This window comes from Periplaneta americana, chromosome 3 (assembly GCF_040183065.1).
Source record: "Periplaneta americana isolate PAMFEO1 chromosome 3, P.americana_PAMFEO1_priV1, whole genome shotgun sequence".
NCBI lineage: Eukaryota > Metazoa > Arthropoda > Insecta > Blattodea > Blattidae > Periplaneta > Periplaneta americana.
This window is the reverse complement of record NC_091119.1, coordinates 57,249,696-57,270,136: the sequence shown is the minus strand read 5'-3', so window position 1 is coordinate 57,270,136 and position 20,441 is coordinate 57,249,696.

The window sequence follows — 20,441 nt, the reverse complement described above, 5'->3', positions numbered from 1 at the left end:
GTCCAAGGAAGTACCTCTCAACGCTCCATCATCCGTCATTTTCAAGAGTATGTACTAGCGAGCAACATTCACACCACTTAAGTGCGCTGTTGGCAAGTAAAGGTGAGGTAGAAACTGTCTTCACTCGAAACACAAACACAGCATTAATTCGCTGTTGTTTGTTTTCTCTAAATAACTCTACTATTAGCTACTTATTTTAAAGTAACAAGCACACTTCAAGTAAAATACACTTTCGAGGCTTTCATGAACGCCAGAGATGGGCTTCAAAATCGGGAAGGCTCAAGAGGGATTTGTGGCAGGCAGAAATAGTGTTTGGGACAGGTTTTCATATCATATATCATATCATATCATATCATATCATATATCATCATATCATATCATGTTATATCATATATCATATCATATATCATATCGTATCGTATCGTATCATATATCTTATATCGTATCGTATCGTATCGTATCGTATCATATCACATATCACATCACTTTTGCCTGCTCATGTATTACGTTTGGTTTATTTCGCTATAGTTGAATCTGTTAGCCAATATGGTATAACTGGTTGGGGAGGCATTACAAAAACTGCTCTTCTTCCTCTAATTATGTTGTAAAAACGTATAATAAAAATTTGTTTGGAAAGGCGACTGGATTATCCAACAAATTTGATCCATTCCGAATTGAATGTTTTTAGAATTGACCAAATTTATAAATGCTCTTTAATGAAATTATATCATAAAAATAGAATTAAATTTGTAGCTCAGCCACATGATCATGATACAAGACGAAATGAAATTCTTAATTTAGTTTAACCTAAATGCTTTACATCTACTGCTTTACTACACAGTCCAAATTATGGTCTACGTCTATATAATTCGATAATAAAATTTCATGCAGAATTGACTACTTTAAGCAATCAAATTTTCAGATCCAGAATTAATCAATTTATATGATAGACTTCACTGTTTTATATGTATCATATATTGTAAAACAAGTTTATTTCTATCCTAAGTATATTTTTTCTATCTAATCTTTGTTACTATATCAACATAACTTGTACTAATTATAATACTAATAATAAGTTAACAGCCTATTAATCTATCACCAATTTCAACATCGTCTCTTTTTTCACTCAGTTATTACTAGTATTATTATTACTAACATTATTATCATTATCATCTTTATGTGACCTTTTTTCTTAAGTATTTTGTCTACAAAGTATGTATATTTATGTATCTTGCTATCTACTGTTCATAAGAATTTGATCTTGGTGCAAGAATATTAAATTTTATTTTAGAAACAGTAGATATTTATATTTTTGTGAATTACCGGTATGTATAATCTGTGTAATCAGAATCTTAAATTTTAATTGAGAATGAATAGGTATGTTTGGTGAACAATGTAAAATTGTATGTCATTTTCAAGTATTTCTACCAAAACGGAACTGTCCCCGATCACGAGCTTTGCTCTTTCGGGGTACTTTCATGTACTAAATAAATATCATATATCATATATATCATATCATATATCATATCACATATCGTATCATATATCATATCATATCATATAACATATCATATCATATAATATATCATATCATATCATATATCATATCATATCATATATCATATATCGTATTGTATCATGTATCATATCATATCATATCATATATCATATATCATATCATATCATATCATATCATATCATATCATATCATATCATATATCATATCATGTCATTGTTAATCGTTACATTGGCTAAGACAGGTTTATGATAAGATCTGTGCTTCGATATATCATTCAAACTAACTCTTAAGCATAACTATTTCTCTACTCGCATTTTCTTCATTAAGAATGAATTAATGAAAGAATAAATGAATGAATTATTAATTAATTAATGGGGCAAATGAGAGGCGAAACATTTAAAGGCTAGGTGAAAATGCGTCCTTGCAAGGAAGCTTGGAGCCGAGAAAGATTGAATATGCGAGCCTCAAGCCTGTTGATCACTTGTCTCACTCCGAAATTGGACGTAATATAACAGCTACCACTTAATGGGTACAGAGAAGCGGATATGAAACTCAGTGTTCCTTAAAAGCCATGAGTAATTAAGTAATCCTCCCATATCTAGTGAAGCCTGCGGTGTGCAGATGTCTACTGTAGATGCAGAGACAATAACCTGCATCCCGTACACCAAATAGATCTGTAAGAGAAGTAAAACGGATAAATTAGAAGCTAAAAGAAAAAGATATTGACACTTCATTTTCCAATATTTTTCTTCTCTATACAGTGAGTTTTAAGGGAAACTATGATGAAATAATACTGAAAAGTTGAGAAAAAACTTTTTTTTTTTTGTTTTTATGATCGTAGGTGTATTTGAGGCTGGTTAAAATTATTATCTAACCATGTAATCAAATGTAGTAAAACATACAGTGCGTTAGTGAGTTGAGAGAAATGTTTTATGCTGTTTTCTCGACTTCAAAATTTTAAGCAGTTTATTTTGAATAATAAAAGCTCCCTGCACAACAGCTACTGTCAGATTGGTCTGAAACTTCGTCAATTAAATGTTGCTAAATAAAATTGGATTAGCATTTGTATGAAATGTTAATATTAAGTTCCTTCGGGGCATATCCATATTGCACTTTTTATTTAATTTTAATTTTATTTTTTTATATAACTAACTAGCTAGCGAGTACAAATTGAAATTATAAAACAAAAATATTTCTAGCCACTACCGTAAGAGCCAGGCTCGTGTACGGTGTGGTCTTAGTCTGTAATATAAGATAAAATTTACAAGGACAGTTTACTAAATACAGCAAGTAACTTAAATCAAACCAATAAATAACACATAAGAGCAAACAAAAGAAAAAGAAAACAAAAAGAGAGAAAAAATACATTTAATACAAATTGACAATCAGACAGAAGACAATCAATAAAAACGTGAATATAGTCGACGTAAATGAAGAGTAAAAAAAAAGAACATACATTTCTTAATATTATATATCATCATGAATAATTTTATAATTTTTTTTAAAGCTTCTGTTTTAAAATATTTCAAATTTGGAAAATTGTTTGTAATTTTATTATAGAGTCTTGGGCCGAAAATAGCTCCATGTTTAAGAGCTGCCCTTGTATGACATTTAGGCTCAATTAATGGGAAAGTAGACTTTTGTCTTCGAGTACGATATTCATGTCGATTATATTTATGTTTTATTTACTTAGATTAAAATATGCTGTAATGGTAAATTAAAGAAATTTAAGAATATATTGTTACTCTTTATTTAGACAGAGCTCAAAAAACTAATTATGAACAGAACATTTGACGCAAGTAGCCTTTTTAGTGACGTCAATATGAAATAGTCTGCATTTAAAAAATATAATTTCAAAAATATTAGTCTTAATGGCATCAAATTTTGTACAGATAATATTGTAGACTTGTTTATGTACTTTTAATCTAACAAATTTTGAATGAAAATTGTGGAAGATTTAAAATCATATGTGTCCCCTTAATGAAAAATCATTTTCTCATTCATAATTCGTAAAGGGTTATTGTAGCATTACCATACAGTAGATGAAGTTATGACCCATTGTGCAGATATACAGCATTTTGTGGTGTTCGTTACTGTTTATCTCTGAACAGCACGAGGGGATTCCGTCCCATAAAATTTTAGGACAAGCAACAAATGGTTATATTCATTGGTTTATCTCTTGAGGTTGATGCTACCCTACCCGCTTCCATTGCCTCCTAATTGGAAGTGTTCTGATGACCACTCGTCCTTTTGCTCTATAATTTCTTGATTAATTCCATACGTGTAGCAGCAACGCACCACTCCCGTATGAAATAACAGAAAACAGTAATTTTCCTTGATCTGTCCCTAAAGTAGTGCATAACTGTTGAATAGTCGTTTCGTGACTCCTCGCGATAAAACAATTTCAGTATAGATACTTGTAAGATACTCGATTGTTTTAGAATGAAATTAAAATGTTATACCAGGTGGTTCAAAAGTCTCGATCCAGTTCATTGAAAGCATGGTCCAACGTTAATGATTGTTACATATGTTATTTGTCAGAAGTAGTCTATCAATATTCAGTGCAGTTCAATCTTCCCCCATTCCATTTCGAAGCACTGCTCCGAGCGTTGCACCATCGCTCTAAAAGCATTACGAAGTTTGCGTGGAGTAATAGCTGCTACTGCTTCGTAAATGCGTTGCCGTAAATGAGAAAGGTCACGAAACATTGTCTTGTACACATGTGACTTAATAAACCCCAAGCAAAAATATTAAGCGAGGGTTAAGTCTGGTCCCACAGTCTTGTCCCAGCTCTGCCGATCCATTGATCCGGAAAGTTTTCATTCCGATAGTCACGCACAACCATAGCAAAGTAGAGTGGAGCACCATCTTGCTGAGAGACAACAGAGTAAAACACCATCCTGAGTAAGCTGTGGTTTTAGGAATTGTTGAAGCATGTTCAGGTATGTGACTCCAATAACTGTTGATTCTTGAAACATTATATATGGACCAATAATTCTGGATGTATTCCTTTGCCATTCGTAAGTAGCATTAGGTTGTTCGTCGGCCCATATTCCACAGTTATGCCTACTCACACGACCACAAGTATGAAATGTAGCCTCATCACTTAAAAGGATATGCTTCATTAGATTCTCATTAGCAACAACCTCAAGTAGATCATACTGTAGCACATAGCCTGACGGGCAGTATAATCTTCCTGTTCTAAATGATGCAGCACTTGTAGATGGTACGCACGCTTGTGGAGTGTTGTCGCGGTCCAGTTCATTACTGAGGCGGCGATTTGACGCACCTGGACTGCGTTCAGTCGCATGCTGAAGAAGTGGAACATCATTTGCAGAGGTCTGTAGTCTGCCGGAACCCTTTTCTTCAAGAAAACTTCCTGTTTTTTCTTTAATTTGTTCACTAACGTTCGAATATTGGCTCTAGTAGGTGCTGGTTTGTAAAATTTTTGTTCACATTCCTGACGCACTTGTTGATAGCTTAATAATCGCAATCGCGTGGAAACAACAACACCCTGTACTTAATTGTAGATTAATGAAAGACGAAACAATTTATTTGGGATATATAATTATTGTATTGTGGAAAAACTTTTTTGGGTAAAAATCTTTCGAGAAAATTTGAGAAAAAAAATGGCATGGAATAATACAGTAGAGGAAGCTGTGAGGAAAATAAGTCTTGTATGTATGTGTAGAGGAGGCTGACGGTTATCCATCCATATGTAGATCACACAGTTCGGTTCGCTACACGTAGACTACAAAACGACAGTTAAAGATGAGATAAATGAATGGTCCTACGAAGGGCTTTTTAATACCGGAAACAACATGTGGAATCAGTAAATATAGAGACGAAACAAGTCCTTTGCGCAAGTAGTAAATTGAGGGGGCCAGTCCAATCACCGCTCTGGGAGAAAGCATTGCTTGAAGACGAGAGTCTAAAATGCCACCCATACCTATCACCTTCTGCCACGCGCATCTTACCCCTTAGCGGCCGTGAGCCAATGCAGCCCGCAATACACTCCAGCACTGATAGGCTCCGCCCATTCGCTTGTGATAGGCTCCACCCAAATGCTTCCACTTACTCTATAGATTCCAGAAAAGGAGTGTAGATAACACATCCTACCTGGTCACCAGAAGGACTCCTCCTGTGCAGTTCCCGTCCAATATGATCATTCTGCTGGTACCATAAAGGGACATGGAAAACGTCCCTCTTTAAGAGTCGACAACAATCGTCCCAGTTAGTAACATCACAGACTCCGCACGCTCGCGGGAATGGCATTGGGCTCACAAGCAAACATTCTGATGGGGGCAGATAAAAAAGTTAAATTTTTTTCTTCGATCATGTTAATGATATGAAACTAATTGCTTATACAAATTTTGGCCACTCGACCACAATTACAAGGTAGTCCAGGGAGTGAGTTTCCCTGGGGGCGTTTACAGAGAAAAGTACAATTGCATGGAAAGATTTATTGAAACAGATACAGCAATTTTTGCGCTATTTGTCACTCCACTGGAATTGAGACATTTATCATACTTTGGGATTGATTTGTATATCCTTGTGTTGAAGACAGCTACTTGGGATCGGAACCAGTGTTTGACAGCCATCTGCACCTCTCTGTCGATCACATGATATGAAAAATGTCTCCATTCTTGTGGGGAATATGTTGAAAAATAGCTAAAAAATTGCTGTGTTTTTTCCAGTAAATTTTTACAATTAAATTGTGTTTTCTTTCTGTTAACGGCCCCTAGCGAACTTATTTTTACGGCCCTCGTAAATGCGATCGAGTGGCCAAAATTTGTATAAGCACTTGTTTTTACATTATTAACATGGTTATTTAATTTCGTGTTGTAATTTCCATGGCCTCGTGAAAATCGATGTTTAATACAACAGGCAATAATAAAGAACAAATTGACTGTAGAAGATTTCACTTCAATATTATACAGGAATGTTTGATCGCATATAATTTTATTTTTATTTTCTTTAATTAATTTTAATGTCCATTTGTCCGATTTTAATGTAACCTATGTTCTCCTCCTGGTTATGAAGGTTAAATGTGCAAACTTAGGCAAATATTGGTTAAAGCGTGTAGATTTGTATAGAGAACATGCGTGCGTGCATACATACCTAGTAGTAGTAGTGGTGGTGGTGGTGGTGGTGGTGGTTTATTGACATTTCTGGCTTTGAGCCATAGGCCGTTTTAGGGTCTTATATGCGCAGGACGCCGTCTCCAGCCATTGTACATAAATAACAATAAAAAATACTAGTGGCTTGTGCAGCAAATGCTGCAAACTAAGTTCATTAGACGTTCAAATAAACATTTTTCAGATTTATTTTCAATGAAGAATACCAGACATTCTGAAAGTTATTTGCTTCCATAATAATGAAAGATACTCTCTCTCGAGCCAATACTGAAGAGAACCACGCATATAAATATCTACACCACACCGCTATTAAATATATGAAAAAGACCCAACCCCACTTGATTAATAACTATAAAAATATTTGATTTTTAATAATATTATTATCTTACGTAATTTTTATAGCTTTCAGTTACATATACTATATAGCCGCCACTCAGTAAAATATAGAAATCAAAATCTAATTTAAGTTATTCTCTACATTTACTTATATAACCCCAAAACGTTTCACTTTCATATCAACAAAATAGCATTAATATGTATAATTAATGAAAAATAGTCACATCATGGCATTTACTACAATAATATTTCATCTGTAATAGTAATAAAGCCATCAAGCCACCTCAAGTTTTGTAGTTCTTAATATCCAATACACAGCTGTATCCAGAAAATTACACACCACAGAATCGAACCTGTAAATTATTTTTAGTAAGTTAAGTTTTTAATAACCAATTTAATTTGAGCTCTAAATAATGTCAGCATTCTTGCAGATCATGGCCTTCGTGTAATATTGTTTACTGTAGTATGTGTTTTGTTTTATTCTGAAATGCAACACGGGCGACTTGATGCTCGCTTCGCTCCTCCTGAATGCAATTAGCTAGTTCTCAAAACTGACGACAGATGGATCTTGGAAAATAGGAAAATTATGTAGCAAATTGATATTTCACTGAAAACTACTATTTTTCCGAAAAAATTGGGTTCCAAGCTTCAAAATGAGGGGCCATTTATTAAAATCCGTTCAGCCGTTTTCCCGTAATTTCCATTACCAGTTCAAATTATATATATATATATATATATATATATGTATACACATATGAGACTATTTCTGGCATATGTGCCAGTAGGCGTGTGAGTGCAGTGATTAGTTCTTTTTATTTCGGTGTAGGCCTAATTTGTTAATTTGCGATGCTTGTAGGGGACTAGTGAGTAGGAATATAATATACATAGGCTACATGTAAGGAATGGTGAACGGGAGAAGAGTTCGGGGCAAAAAATATCAGCTGATAGACAACATTAAGGTATATGAATCATAGGGGGAGATTAAGAGGAAAGCAAGAAACTGGAAAGAATGGAAAATGCTGGGTTTGCAGATAAAGAAATTGCCTTTTATACATAAGAGAGATAGTGGAACGAAGTGAAGAAAAAATTTCGGCTGAAACGGAGTGTGGTGCTGAAATTAAATTTAGAGTGTTGAGAGAGACGAGAGAATCACTAGAACAGCCTCCCCCACGGATCTGGTCCTTCACAAGTATCACTTCACTTAGCACCGGGATTGGAATCCGAGTTTGAAAATGATAAATCTGCAGCCTTGCTCTGAACTCCCGGAGGGATAAGAAAAGAGGTAAGAAAGGCAAGTGCTGCGGAAACTGAATAGGGAATAAAATATACTCTAAGGGAAGTGGTCTCGTTACTAATAGTTTTTATCATTGTAAATAAAATTCGGCCAAGAATTCATAAATTAAAAGAAAATACGGTTATCAGTCATAAATGACGAAATAGAGAAATTAAACACTTCCATATGTAGCCCACACTTTTTCATAATTATCTCTAGAGAGTGATTATTGAAAAAAAGTTACGAAATAGAGATCCAATTAAATATATGAGTTCTTGACACGCGTTTCATTACCGATATGTAGAGGCTTGTCATCGTTCCATAGAAACTCGGAGTTTATTATATATATTGTGACACTCCTATGTCGCTTTAAGTAGAAAACTTGCACTGTGCGTGTTAGTTAATTTGATTATATATTCTTGATAACTATAAATGACCAGTTTGGCTCTCAAGCGTTGTCGTAATAATTCAACATTAAAATGGGACACACTCACGGACAGGAGAACGCGAATTCGATTATGCGCACTGTTCAAAACATACAGAGGTAAGCTTGCCTGGAGAGAAAAAAAATAGGTTGCAGCCACCAAATTACTCTTCAAGGAACGACCACTCTTGTAAATTGGGGGAAAGAAGATAGAGGACGCACAGTGGAAAGTTATATTTTCTCAATCGTAATTTCAGGGACTGGAATGCTTTACTACAGACTTACTAAAGGCTATACCAATATTCAAAAATGTATTTAAAAATAGGCTTAAGAACTTTAATAATAGACGTAGTATATTATACACACTATTTAAAGGGTGTAATTGATATTTTGTTATTTGCAGTATTGTCTCAGTGAAGAAGTGTGTTGTGTCTGTGAAGTATGTTTGTGTCAGTGAAGTTTTAGGGTGCTATTCATAGACATTTCGCAGCACGCGCTACGAGCGTACTAAGCTAGCCCCGGCTATCCACTGGTTACTAGTAGGCCTACAGAATTCAAATCATATCCTATCGCTAACACTGGTTTATGAATATGAAAAACGCTGATCATCCACCGGAAGCCCGCGCTAAAAATGTCTATGAATACGGCCCTTATAGTTTATAGTGGCAATGCAAAGTATTTGAACAGTGAAAGGTTTTTGAAGTGTTAATGAAATTAGGATAGAATCAGTGAAATGTGTCGTAGTTCCAGTGCAGTGAGTGAGTTGACAGTGAAATGAGTGTAGTGCTGAAAGGTACTTATGCAGGTATGAAAATATCATACTCGTGGGTTTTAGTCCGAACATAGGGTTAAGATACAAATTAGATTTACTTTAAATGTTATTTTAAGTGATTGCGCTTCATTTAATTTAGGATGCTCCTTGTTATTATTATCATTATCATTATTATTATTATTATTATTATTATTATTATTGTTATTATCATTGCTATTAATTATTATTAGTATTAATTTTTATTAATTGTCTTTATTACACTATTAATTCTCATTATTGAATGTAAATTAGTTACCACTACCATCGGGTATATACCCATTTGTAGTGTGAATACATACATACATACATACATACATACATACATACATACATACATACATACATACATACATACATACATACATACGTCCACACCTGTGGAGTAACGGTCAGCGCTTCTGGCCACGAAACCAGGTGGCCCGGGTTCGAATCCCGGTCGGGGCAAGTTACCTGGTTAAGGTTTTTTCCGGGGTTTTCCCTCCACCCAATACGAGCAAATGCTGGGTAACTTTCGGTGCTGGACCCCGGACTCATTTCACCGGCATTATCGCCTTCATTTCATTCAGACGCTAAATAACCTGGGATGTTGATACAGCGTCGTAAAATAACCCAATAAAATACATACATACATACATACATACATACATACATACATACATACATACATACATACGTACATACGTACATACGTACATACATACAAATAACAAAAACAACGAAACTGCACAGGGGACCGACCTAATACTTGAATGTTGATGAAGATGATGCTAGTGGTAGTAGTGATAGTGATAGTGGTACTGAAGGTGGCAATAAAAATTTACAATGTTTCCCTCGAATGGGAATAATGTGTGTATCTTTTTTCTTGTATTTGTGTTGCGTAGAAGCACGATAGAAAGAATGTATTCAGAAAATCGTCGACAATTATTGAAGACTGGACATAAAAAGGCTGTGAAATATATCTTTGAAAATTAGTTTCTCCAAAATAGAGAATATCCGTGGCTGAATCCAATAAGGAAAAAAGGGTTAGTTTAACTGTAATTTCGTTTAGAACTTACCTTCTCCCATAGATGTATAAAATGTATGATATTACATTACTAGTTGTTCAAGAAATGAGTTTTTTCTTTGTCACTTACAGACATTTTTGTACAGTCTTCAGTTATTCAACTGATATTATTACCTGGCCAGAAATATGCCATGATTAACGTCTCAGTCATGTTGAGATGTCTGGAGCAAGAGTCGTTATTCCGCAGTATTATTCCGTTCATTTATTTTTGCGATAAAATAAAGACCAACAAATGTTAATCGTTAGGAAGAGTTTAATTACGCTTTTGTAATCGTAACCACGTGGTTTATTGTCATAAATAAATGCATCATATTACATTTAGTGTTGTATTATACAGAACTATTAACGTGGACTGCCGTTTCGCAGTTGATTAAAACATCCAAGCGTAACATTCCAAACAGTGCAGATGACCTTTACAGGTCAAGAATGATACTATTCTAAGATGAAATCTGTGTCTGGCCCCAAAAATATCGGATGAATTAAATAACAAAAAAAGGTTACAAATCCCAAAATCTTTCTTCATGTTTTTAGACATCCTACTTCCGAAGTACCGCGTGCCAGATAGACAGGGACTTCCAGATGCTGGTGACACATGCGGTTGACACTTTCTCCCGCCCTGCGAGGGAGTGCTCCTCCAGGGCTCATTGTGCGGTTGTACCATTAACTCTCTGTTGACTCCACGCCACGATATTTTAAGAACCGCATCACGACTTTCGGATGGGCCTCGTTCCAAGTTCAACAAACGTTACTATAACAACCTGGCATCTTGTCTCGTATCTCGAAGCCAGAGAGCGAAGTGATCATTACCGTTGCGCAATCGGGGGCAGTCTTCGCGCCACTATGACAAATCGGTATATTTAAGCTGGGCGGGTGGTCTCACAGCTAGTACTTACTTCTGTTTACTCAGGTGTATCATCCAAATTTTTGGCACAAGATATCTGAAGTCATACGAAATGGATTCAGTTTGATTTCAGCACGATTTTTTATCCTTCCGAGGAGAGCCAGTAGACAAGCACCGTAGCCTTAGGCTTATTGTGGAAACTCCTTTATTGGAATGATTTTTAAAGTCTTTTAGAAAGGTTCATCAAACACGTGGTGCCATTTTACCGATTAGACCACATAACACAGGTCTGACGGAGCCCGCGTGAACAGGATCGCCTTGCCCTCTCTGTGATGTTCCTCTGCAACCTCTTCAGATCGATGGCATCTATTCGCAATTCACATGCATGAATCTACTACACACGACCCAAACCTGTGGAGTAACGGTTAGCGTGTCTGGCCGCGAAACCACGTGACTCGGGTTCGAATCCTGGTTGGGGAAAGTTACCTGGTTGAAGTTTTTCCGGGGTTTTCCCTCAACCTAATATGAGCAAATGCTGGATAATTATCGGTGCTGGACCCCAGACTCATTTCAACTGCATTATCATCTTCATCTCATTCAGACGCTAAGTAACCTAAGATGTTGATACAGCGTCGTAAAATAACCTACTAAAAATTAAGCTTAACGTTGCCGTCGATTCCATAACTCACTAAGGCGCAATCTACTGCAGTCCGTTGATCGAAGCCCCTGCAGTTTCTCTGGGATACGTGCAGCTCCCGCAGACAGATGTCATCTGTGGGTAGATTCTGGAACCACCCCCGTCATGCCCTTCTGGTCACCCTGCGACTATTGATGATTATTAATGAAATGATGCTAATGAAGGCGAAATGAGTCCGAGGTCCAACGCCAAAAGTTACCCAGCAATTCTGCTTCAAGTGGTTGAAGGAAAACCTCGGAAAAACCCTCAACCAAGTAACTTGTCTCAATCAGGATTTGAACCCGGTTCCGCTCGTTTCACAATCAGTTAGGCTAAGCATTACTCCGCAGCGGTGGACTCAGTAAGAGTTTTGGAATTCATTGTCGTAAAATATAACATTATTGCTAAGCATGTATTCTTGATCTACGTTTGCATCTATGCTCAGTCTCATTCCACAATTGTTGTCTCCTAATTTATATGTCATAAGTATTTCTAGATGATATTTGTATTATGATCAGGCTTCGGCCTAGGGACAAAGAATAACCAGTACGAGGTTTAGAGTACACGGAGTATAAATGACGTCATGATCCGTGTGGATGGGTGACTACAACAGTACAGGTGGGTCCGTAATGTACATTACCGTTGTGTGTATTGCTGCTTGACTGCGGTACGTGTAACAGGCTTCGGGGTAGGGACACCTGATTGAAGGTTACAACTCACGTTAATATTTTAATGGTAGACATTTATTGTCTACACTAGGAATGTATTGTATGTACTGCATCTGTACAGGGTGAAATATATTTTGTGCCGAACTGTTTACATGTTGAGACACGAAGTAACGGCGCTCTATCTCCCACTCCACTCGACCAACACAACACTATAGGCTGTGCGTTCTGAACTTCATGCGTTTCTGTGCCCAGGACCTAAGCCTGATTATTAAAGGTCCGTTACACGAAGACTTTCCGGAAACTAATCTGTAAAACCTTACCCCTGGGTAACATATCTTAACTGTATGATTGTCCTTGAACGTTATGACTCACCTCTTAGTCTTATAGATCACTTAGAACATACATGGGCACAATTTTCGGTTACTTGAGGCACTCGATTTGAAATAGTTTGTTTAGTAGGAGAGGAGACTGCAGAGTAGGATGGGAAATATAAACTGCTGTGACCTGCATCACCTTATCGTAATCGCTAAGGCGGTCAGTGGCGAATTATTAGGAAAGCGCTTGGTTAACGTGAGAGACTTGAAAACTTGAAAACTTTTATTCAATTTGGCAAATTAATTCGGCAGCTTTAATCATAAACCTCTTTGCTATTTCTCCATCATTGATTTGATTTAAATCACAGGCGAGAAATTGCGTAACTAGCCAATAATATTCCATTACGTTGTCTACGTTTATTTTCTTGAATATTCTGGCGTTTCTCAAGATTACTTAATAGATTGCACGTTCTCGACCTAAAATAATTTCAGAAAATCATATTTCGTTTTCTACGCACATTTGATATTTTTTTATATAAATTTCTTTTGGAAATAATACGTACAAACAACATTTAATTCCTCGTACCTTTTAATGCAGCGTGTTTAAGGTATAATGTATTTAATCACTCTGCAAATGTTAAGATCATAAATTTTCTTCGCAATAGTACTAAAAATAACATTTAATTTGTCTTATCTTCTAATTCAGCATGTTCTTTATGTTATAAGGAGTAATGTCGTTGTATATTAAATTTATTAATGCCTATAAGATTTTCGAGCATAACATACATCGTATGTTCTCCCCTTCTAAACAGCAAAAAAACTCTTCCTCCCATTTCTCATGAAATAATCGTTTTCTAACGCGTACACACTGCTTTGCTAATGCCATTATGCCACCACTGATATTGCTTATGAAACTGATATAGAACCTGCCCACGCCTAGGAGCTGCGTGAGGGAGGAAAGGGGTCTGTGAAGATGATGTCACTCAGAGCGATAAGCTCTGTGAAGGTCAGTGAGGCACAAATTCTCAAGTGAGGCACGATGCCCAAGTATGACTTAGAAGTAATAAGAGGTCGCTGATATAAATTACTTCCCGTAGAGAAATGCGATAACTCCAGAAATGCTATACCTCCCTGGTTGTGCGTTAATTTGTTTGCACTTCCTTATCTCAATTCTTAACTAGCCTCTCTTTGTTTTGCCGCTTATAACTTATAAACGGACGAGATGCAATGAGATGTGGTTTCGAGCGTTTTTGGACTAATTACACAGTTGGGTTTCTCTGAGGTGTAACCCAATTATAAGGTAAATGTCAGTTTCTTGACAAATACTCCGACTCTTTTCGCCACTTACTACCTCTTTATCACCAATTATTGTATCGATGCTAGATAACCTCGCCATTGATATTGCATCTTTTCGTATCCCTTGGATAAAAAAGTTTTCAAGAATAGCCGCTGTGCGAAGCGCTGTGAATCATATGCGAAGTGCATACTACGTACAGACAATGAACGACGACGTCTGTTAGACTACGGTCGTGTTTCTATGAACTTCAATATTTGATTTTGTGATAAGTTAAAAGTGGTTAGGTGTGGGCCTATATTTAGACATAATATATTTATATAGAATTGTGGCTAATCTGCCATTATTATTATTATTATTATTATTATTATTATTATTATTATTACCATTATTGTTATTATTATTATTATTATTATTATTATTATTACTACTACTAGTCTATTATTCAGAACATGGGACGAGTGATAGTAGGAGGAAGAAGAATAAATTGCATAAGATTTCCTGATGGTATGGCGTTATTAGCAGAAGAGGAGGTAATACTAAAGGATATGCTACTGGAGCTAAATGACAGCTGTAAGCAGTATGGAATGAAGATAAATGCAAATAAGACGAAGATCATAGCCATAGGAAGAAAAATACAGAAGATAAACTTCTAAATTAGGCAGTAGACTAAGTGGACAGCTTCAATTACTTGGGATGTACTATAAGCAGTAACATGAGCTGCTGCCAGGAAGTCAAAAGGAGGATAGCAATGGCCAAGGAAGCTTTTAATAGAAAAAGGAGCATCATCTGCGGACCTCTGGAAAAAGAACTAAGGAAGAGACTAGTGAAGTTCTTTATATGGAATGTGGCATTGTATGGGGCAGAAATATGGACATTACGACGAAGTGAGAAGAAACGAAATGTGGATATAGAGAAGAATGGAACCTATGAAGTGAACAGACGGAATAATAAATGAAACTGTATTGGAAAGAGTGGGTGAAGAAAGAATGATACTGAAACAGATCAGAAAGAGGAATGGGAATTGGTTGGGTCACTGGCTGAGAAGAAACTACCTACTGAATGATGCACTGGAAGGAATGGTGAACGAGAGAAGAGTTCGGGCAGAACAAGATATCAGATGATAGACGACATTAAGATATATGAATCATATGGGGAGACAAAGAGGAAGGCAGAAAATAGGAAAGGTTGGAGAAAGCTGGGTTTGCAGTGAAAGACCTGCCCTTGGGCGGAACGCTAAATGAATTGAATTAAATGGCGGAATTTCACATTGCCAGGTGGAAGTAAAATAACCAGACAGTGTATGCGGGATGGCTTAAGGAAAAATGAAGTTGTTTCGTATCGGAGTATATAGCACGTGCCGCGTCGTCCGTCTTTTGTGTACCTCGCGAGTACAGCAGCGTAAAGAACGAAGGAACCCCGGTCCGTTCATAGTAACATTGCAACTCAATGTGTGCAGTTGTGTTATCCTGCTCAAGTATTTAATACGAGTTGAATATGTTGTGCTGATCCAATCATAATGTCGAAGGCAAAACGTTCAATTCTCTCAGAGATACGAAGTGCAATAATTAAGAAGTATGGGAGTGAAATTGTATGTATTAACGAAGACAATATCGTGTGTAATGTATGTAAAATTGAAATAAAAACCACAACAACTCAGGCTATAGAGCAACATTGCAACAGTACATCGCACAGGAAATGCGTTGAAGTGAAATCTGAGGAATCGTCATCATCATCATCATCATCATCATCCTTTAGTTGTGCGGGTCTCAACATGTGCAACATGATGCTCAGTGCAAATATTCTTCTAAAGAAATAGACTGATCCCCATTTTAGAGGTTTTCTTCAGAAATTCTCTCGATACATAAACTGTTTAAGCGATAGGCGAAGACGATTCAGCTTTGACAACTTACGAGAATATATCATCGTTTACTGCAACGCTAGTAATTCCACCAATGATGACGAGGTGTGTGCTACAGTACTTGATTTTTCTTTTCCTTCTGACTGTACTGAGATACAGTAGCATGTTGACGTCGTCTGTTTACGTTTAAAATCTGTTGAGCCAATGGTCTGAATGAAAAAAAAAAATGTAACATAGGAGTAAATGTGCACCTACATCCAGCGATAAGTTATCCCGAATCCACTTCTAGAAATAACCCTTCAGGTTTTCAGAGCTAATAGCTCATGTTGGATGTAACAAAAAAGTGTAATACCTTATTAGTGAAAAGTTCGTAGCTTTTGCAGAAAAAAAAAACTTTCCCAAATGTTTAACACTTATTCGATAACTATTGAGAGTAGGATCTTCATTTCTGTCTATCTTTGCTTCTTCGCTTTCATAGTGCTCTGAAAATTTTAATCTCCGATCTAATTTGTTTATATACTTTAATGTACTTAACGTAAGACAAATTTATTATATTGTGTTAATAAAATTCATACATAAAAATCGAAATAATTTCGAATTGTATTCTCATAGTTTTGAAACAAAAGGTATGAATTCTTTAAGATTGTTTGAACCAAAATGCAACACTGTTACAGTATTTAATCATAGTAGTAATTTAGGCTCAAGAATATATAACAAATTTATATTTAAATATCCTAATCTTGTCAATTCTAGTAGTTCTAGTATTATATTTATAAAGTTATGTATGGATTTTATAGAAATTGAAAAATTGTAAATTTAAATTTATGTACTATAATTGCAAATTGTATTGTATAATTATTAATTATAATTGTATGGTATAATTATTAATTTCATTTCAGGAATCCGCTCCTGAGCACGAGTTCTACTCTTTCAGGGGCGAACTAAAGTTTCTATGTATATTTTATAATTTATGTTACAATTATTAGCAAAATAATAAATAATAAATAAATAAATAAATAAACACTCAATAGACATAGAAGTTCCAAGTGTCTTGGGGTCTTGAGTCTAATCCTTCTCCGAAACAGCATAGGATATCACGTTGACCACATGACAATATTATAACTTACTTTGTTTCCTACTTCTGCATTCCTCGAAGAGCTATTGTGTGAATATATAACTGCTATTGTCTCCTACTAACGAGAATAGGCGGTCACACATTAAGCCTCTTGCGACACAATGCAGAACCTCCGCTGAAAACAGCTGAGGCCCTTACATTTACATAAAACAAAATATCCAACTCGTAAGCGGGATTCAATACCATGAACATGGTTTCCACGCAACGGAAGAGCAACACTTTATTTATTTCATTTATTTATTCATTTGTTGTTGAACATAACAGGCAAAACCCAATTACAATGTTCACGACTAACAAATTAATTTATAAAACATAAACAAGGAAAAGGAAACATACGCTTATTAAAAACTGAAACAAAATAGAAATAAGAGAAAGAAAAAAAAAAAGAAATTGAAATAAGGTGTCAAAGTAACTTCAAATTAAATAACAATTAACTTTAGCTGTTACTGTCCAAATTTCACGAGAGGATCCCTGCGAGGGGAATATGGTTCTTGCGGGGTAGGAGGAGAGAGTAAGCCAGCAACTCAGCGTTCTTGAAGGAGCAGGTGGATGGGAGTGGTGTCATTGGCCTGCTGGGACAAGCGAGGCTCAGTCAATGGCCGGCCGGTTCTGTGTCAGGGGAAAGGTTATAAGAGTGGGGGAATTACTCGCATTCCTTGCTCGGATCTTCTCGTGAAATGCGGACTGTACGTGCACTGCGATACATATTTTGCATTTAAAGAGACGTTAAATAACGAAATTAGATACATCTGACGTTTGACGATTTTTATAACACTTAGCTAAACTCACCAAAACTAAACTTAAGGAGCCTTATCCATAGACATCTCGCTAGCCCACGCTACAAGCGTTCTAAACTAGTCCGGGTTATAGCCAGGTTACTTTTACAGGATTCATAGACGCCGATTATTCATTGGCTACGTTAGTCTGCATATTACCTTTGGAAAATGTTACACGATGCTGGAAATGTTACTGCGCATGTGCAGACTGGGAGTTGTCATGCTCAGACGCAAGCGATTCTGGATCGTCTCTGTTTATTTGTGAGGTTATTGGCGATATTAAACTACAAGAAACTATTTGTTTTTTCTTCTGTGGTAATAAAAGCAAGAAATATACATGGAAGCGTGCGGGTAATTCGACTACTTACTTACTTACTATTTTTATTTTTTTAATATTTATTGGGTTATTTTACGACGCTGTATCACCATCTAGGTTATTTAGCGTCTGAATGATATGAAGGTGATAATGCCGATGAAATGAGTCCGGGGTCCAGCACCGAAAGTTATTCAGCATTTGCTCGTATTGGGTTGAGGGAAAACCCTCTTACTTACTTACTTACTTACTGGCTTTTAAGGAAGCCGAAGGTTCATTGCCGCCCTCACATAAGCCCGCCATTGGTCCCTATCCTGAGCAAGATTAATCCAATCTCTACCATCATATCCCACCTCCCTCAAATCCATTTTAATATTATCTTCCCATCTACGTCTCGGCCTCCCCAAAGGTCTTTTTCCCTCCGGCCTCCCAACTAACACTCTATATGCATTTCTGGATTCGCCCATACGTGCTACATGTCCTGCCCATCTCAAGCGTCTGGATTTAATGTTCCTAATTATGTAAGCCTCGGAATGGGTAATTCGACTACACAAGAAAAAATGTCCAAAATGTAAGTAGAAATGTTATAATATTATACGTAGACCTAATATTTTTGGTTAGGCCTAGACGTAACTATTATGAAATATTGAATTTCAAAGTATGAATTATTCTAATTCAGTATATTTATTAACTTTTAGTTGAAGAAATAACTAAAAACAACAGGTGGAGGATGCCCTGCTCCCGAAATTGATGACGCAGACAACGACATAATGTATAGGCCTAATTACATCAGAATAATTACAGAACTCAGAGGAAACAGTACGCTAAAAAATTCTTAATAAGAGGGAAATATTGAGAAGAACCTTCCGATACTAAATTTTTATCACTACATCTAGCGTAATAACGGATTGTAGTTAGAAATTGTGTCTCCATTGAAATTGGTAACTGCGATCATCTTCGTTTTCATATAGGTTAGGAAGCAGCAACACTATCAATCTCGCATTTTCCGTAGTGTATCAGGTAAGTTTCTAAAATTAACATAATGAGATGTTCTAAACACATTAATTTTGTAAGGTATATTTTCCTCCTTTGTCTTATTTACGAATTCGACGAAGAAAAGCCACGTTATAAACTACATAGCGAGCCATGTTGCAGAGTTAACCCGCTTAGCACTCGTACTATCGCTAACACTGGTTTATGAATACGAAAAACGTTAGTTCGCTGATTATCCACTAAAAGTACAGGGACATCATTTTATTTTTACTAACATTTCTAACATTAACCTGGCTATACCTTTGGATCAACGATTGAGAACCGGAAACACAGTTTGCTACCCCTTTCCACGACTGGAGTTCGATGATACGTAATATACAAACAAATCAATTTACTAGGTATAGGAGGGAAGAAAAGTAGTTCATTCATTTACGTAAACTAGGAAATATCACGCTTTTGAGTTTGATAATTTTCATTAGGTTTTTGTTTAATCAAGATACAATACAGTATTAACAATGAGTGTTTTTACTCACGAACTGAGCTGTCCATGCGGACGTATTAATTATGCAGTGTACAGTATATTATACTGTCTACAGCACATTAGCGTACACTATAGAGAATGAAGTGAAATTGAAAAATAATCATAATATAGGTATTTAAACACATTTTTCGAAATGGTGGCCCTTCATTTCCATACAGGTTTCAGTTCTAATGTACATATTATCGCACTATAGATTATTGTACGTAATTCCAATTACCAGGTTCGTACCTTACTTACTGTAAATTCAATCTTCACTTCTCCCCGATCCGAAGTAATAAAATTACTCAGACATGCTATCTACTGTCCGTCCAAGTGGTTACGTCGCAGCGTCGTAGAAAGGGAGGATATCACGTGACAGTTAATTACTTAACGAGGCCCTTTTATTTAAGTTATTTTAAACAATTTCATGGGTATAATATTACGTAGACGTCCAATTCCTAACAGAAATTAATATTCTCAGAAAAG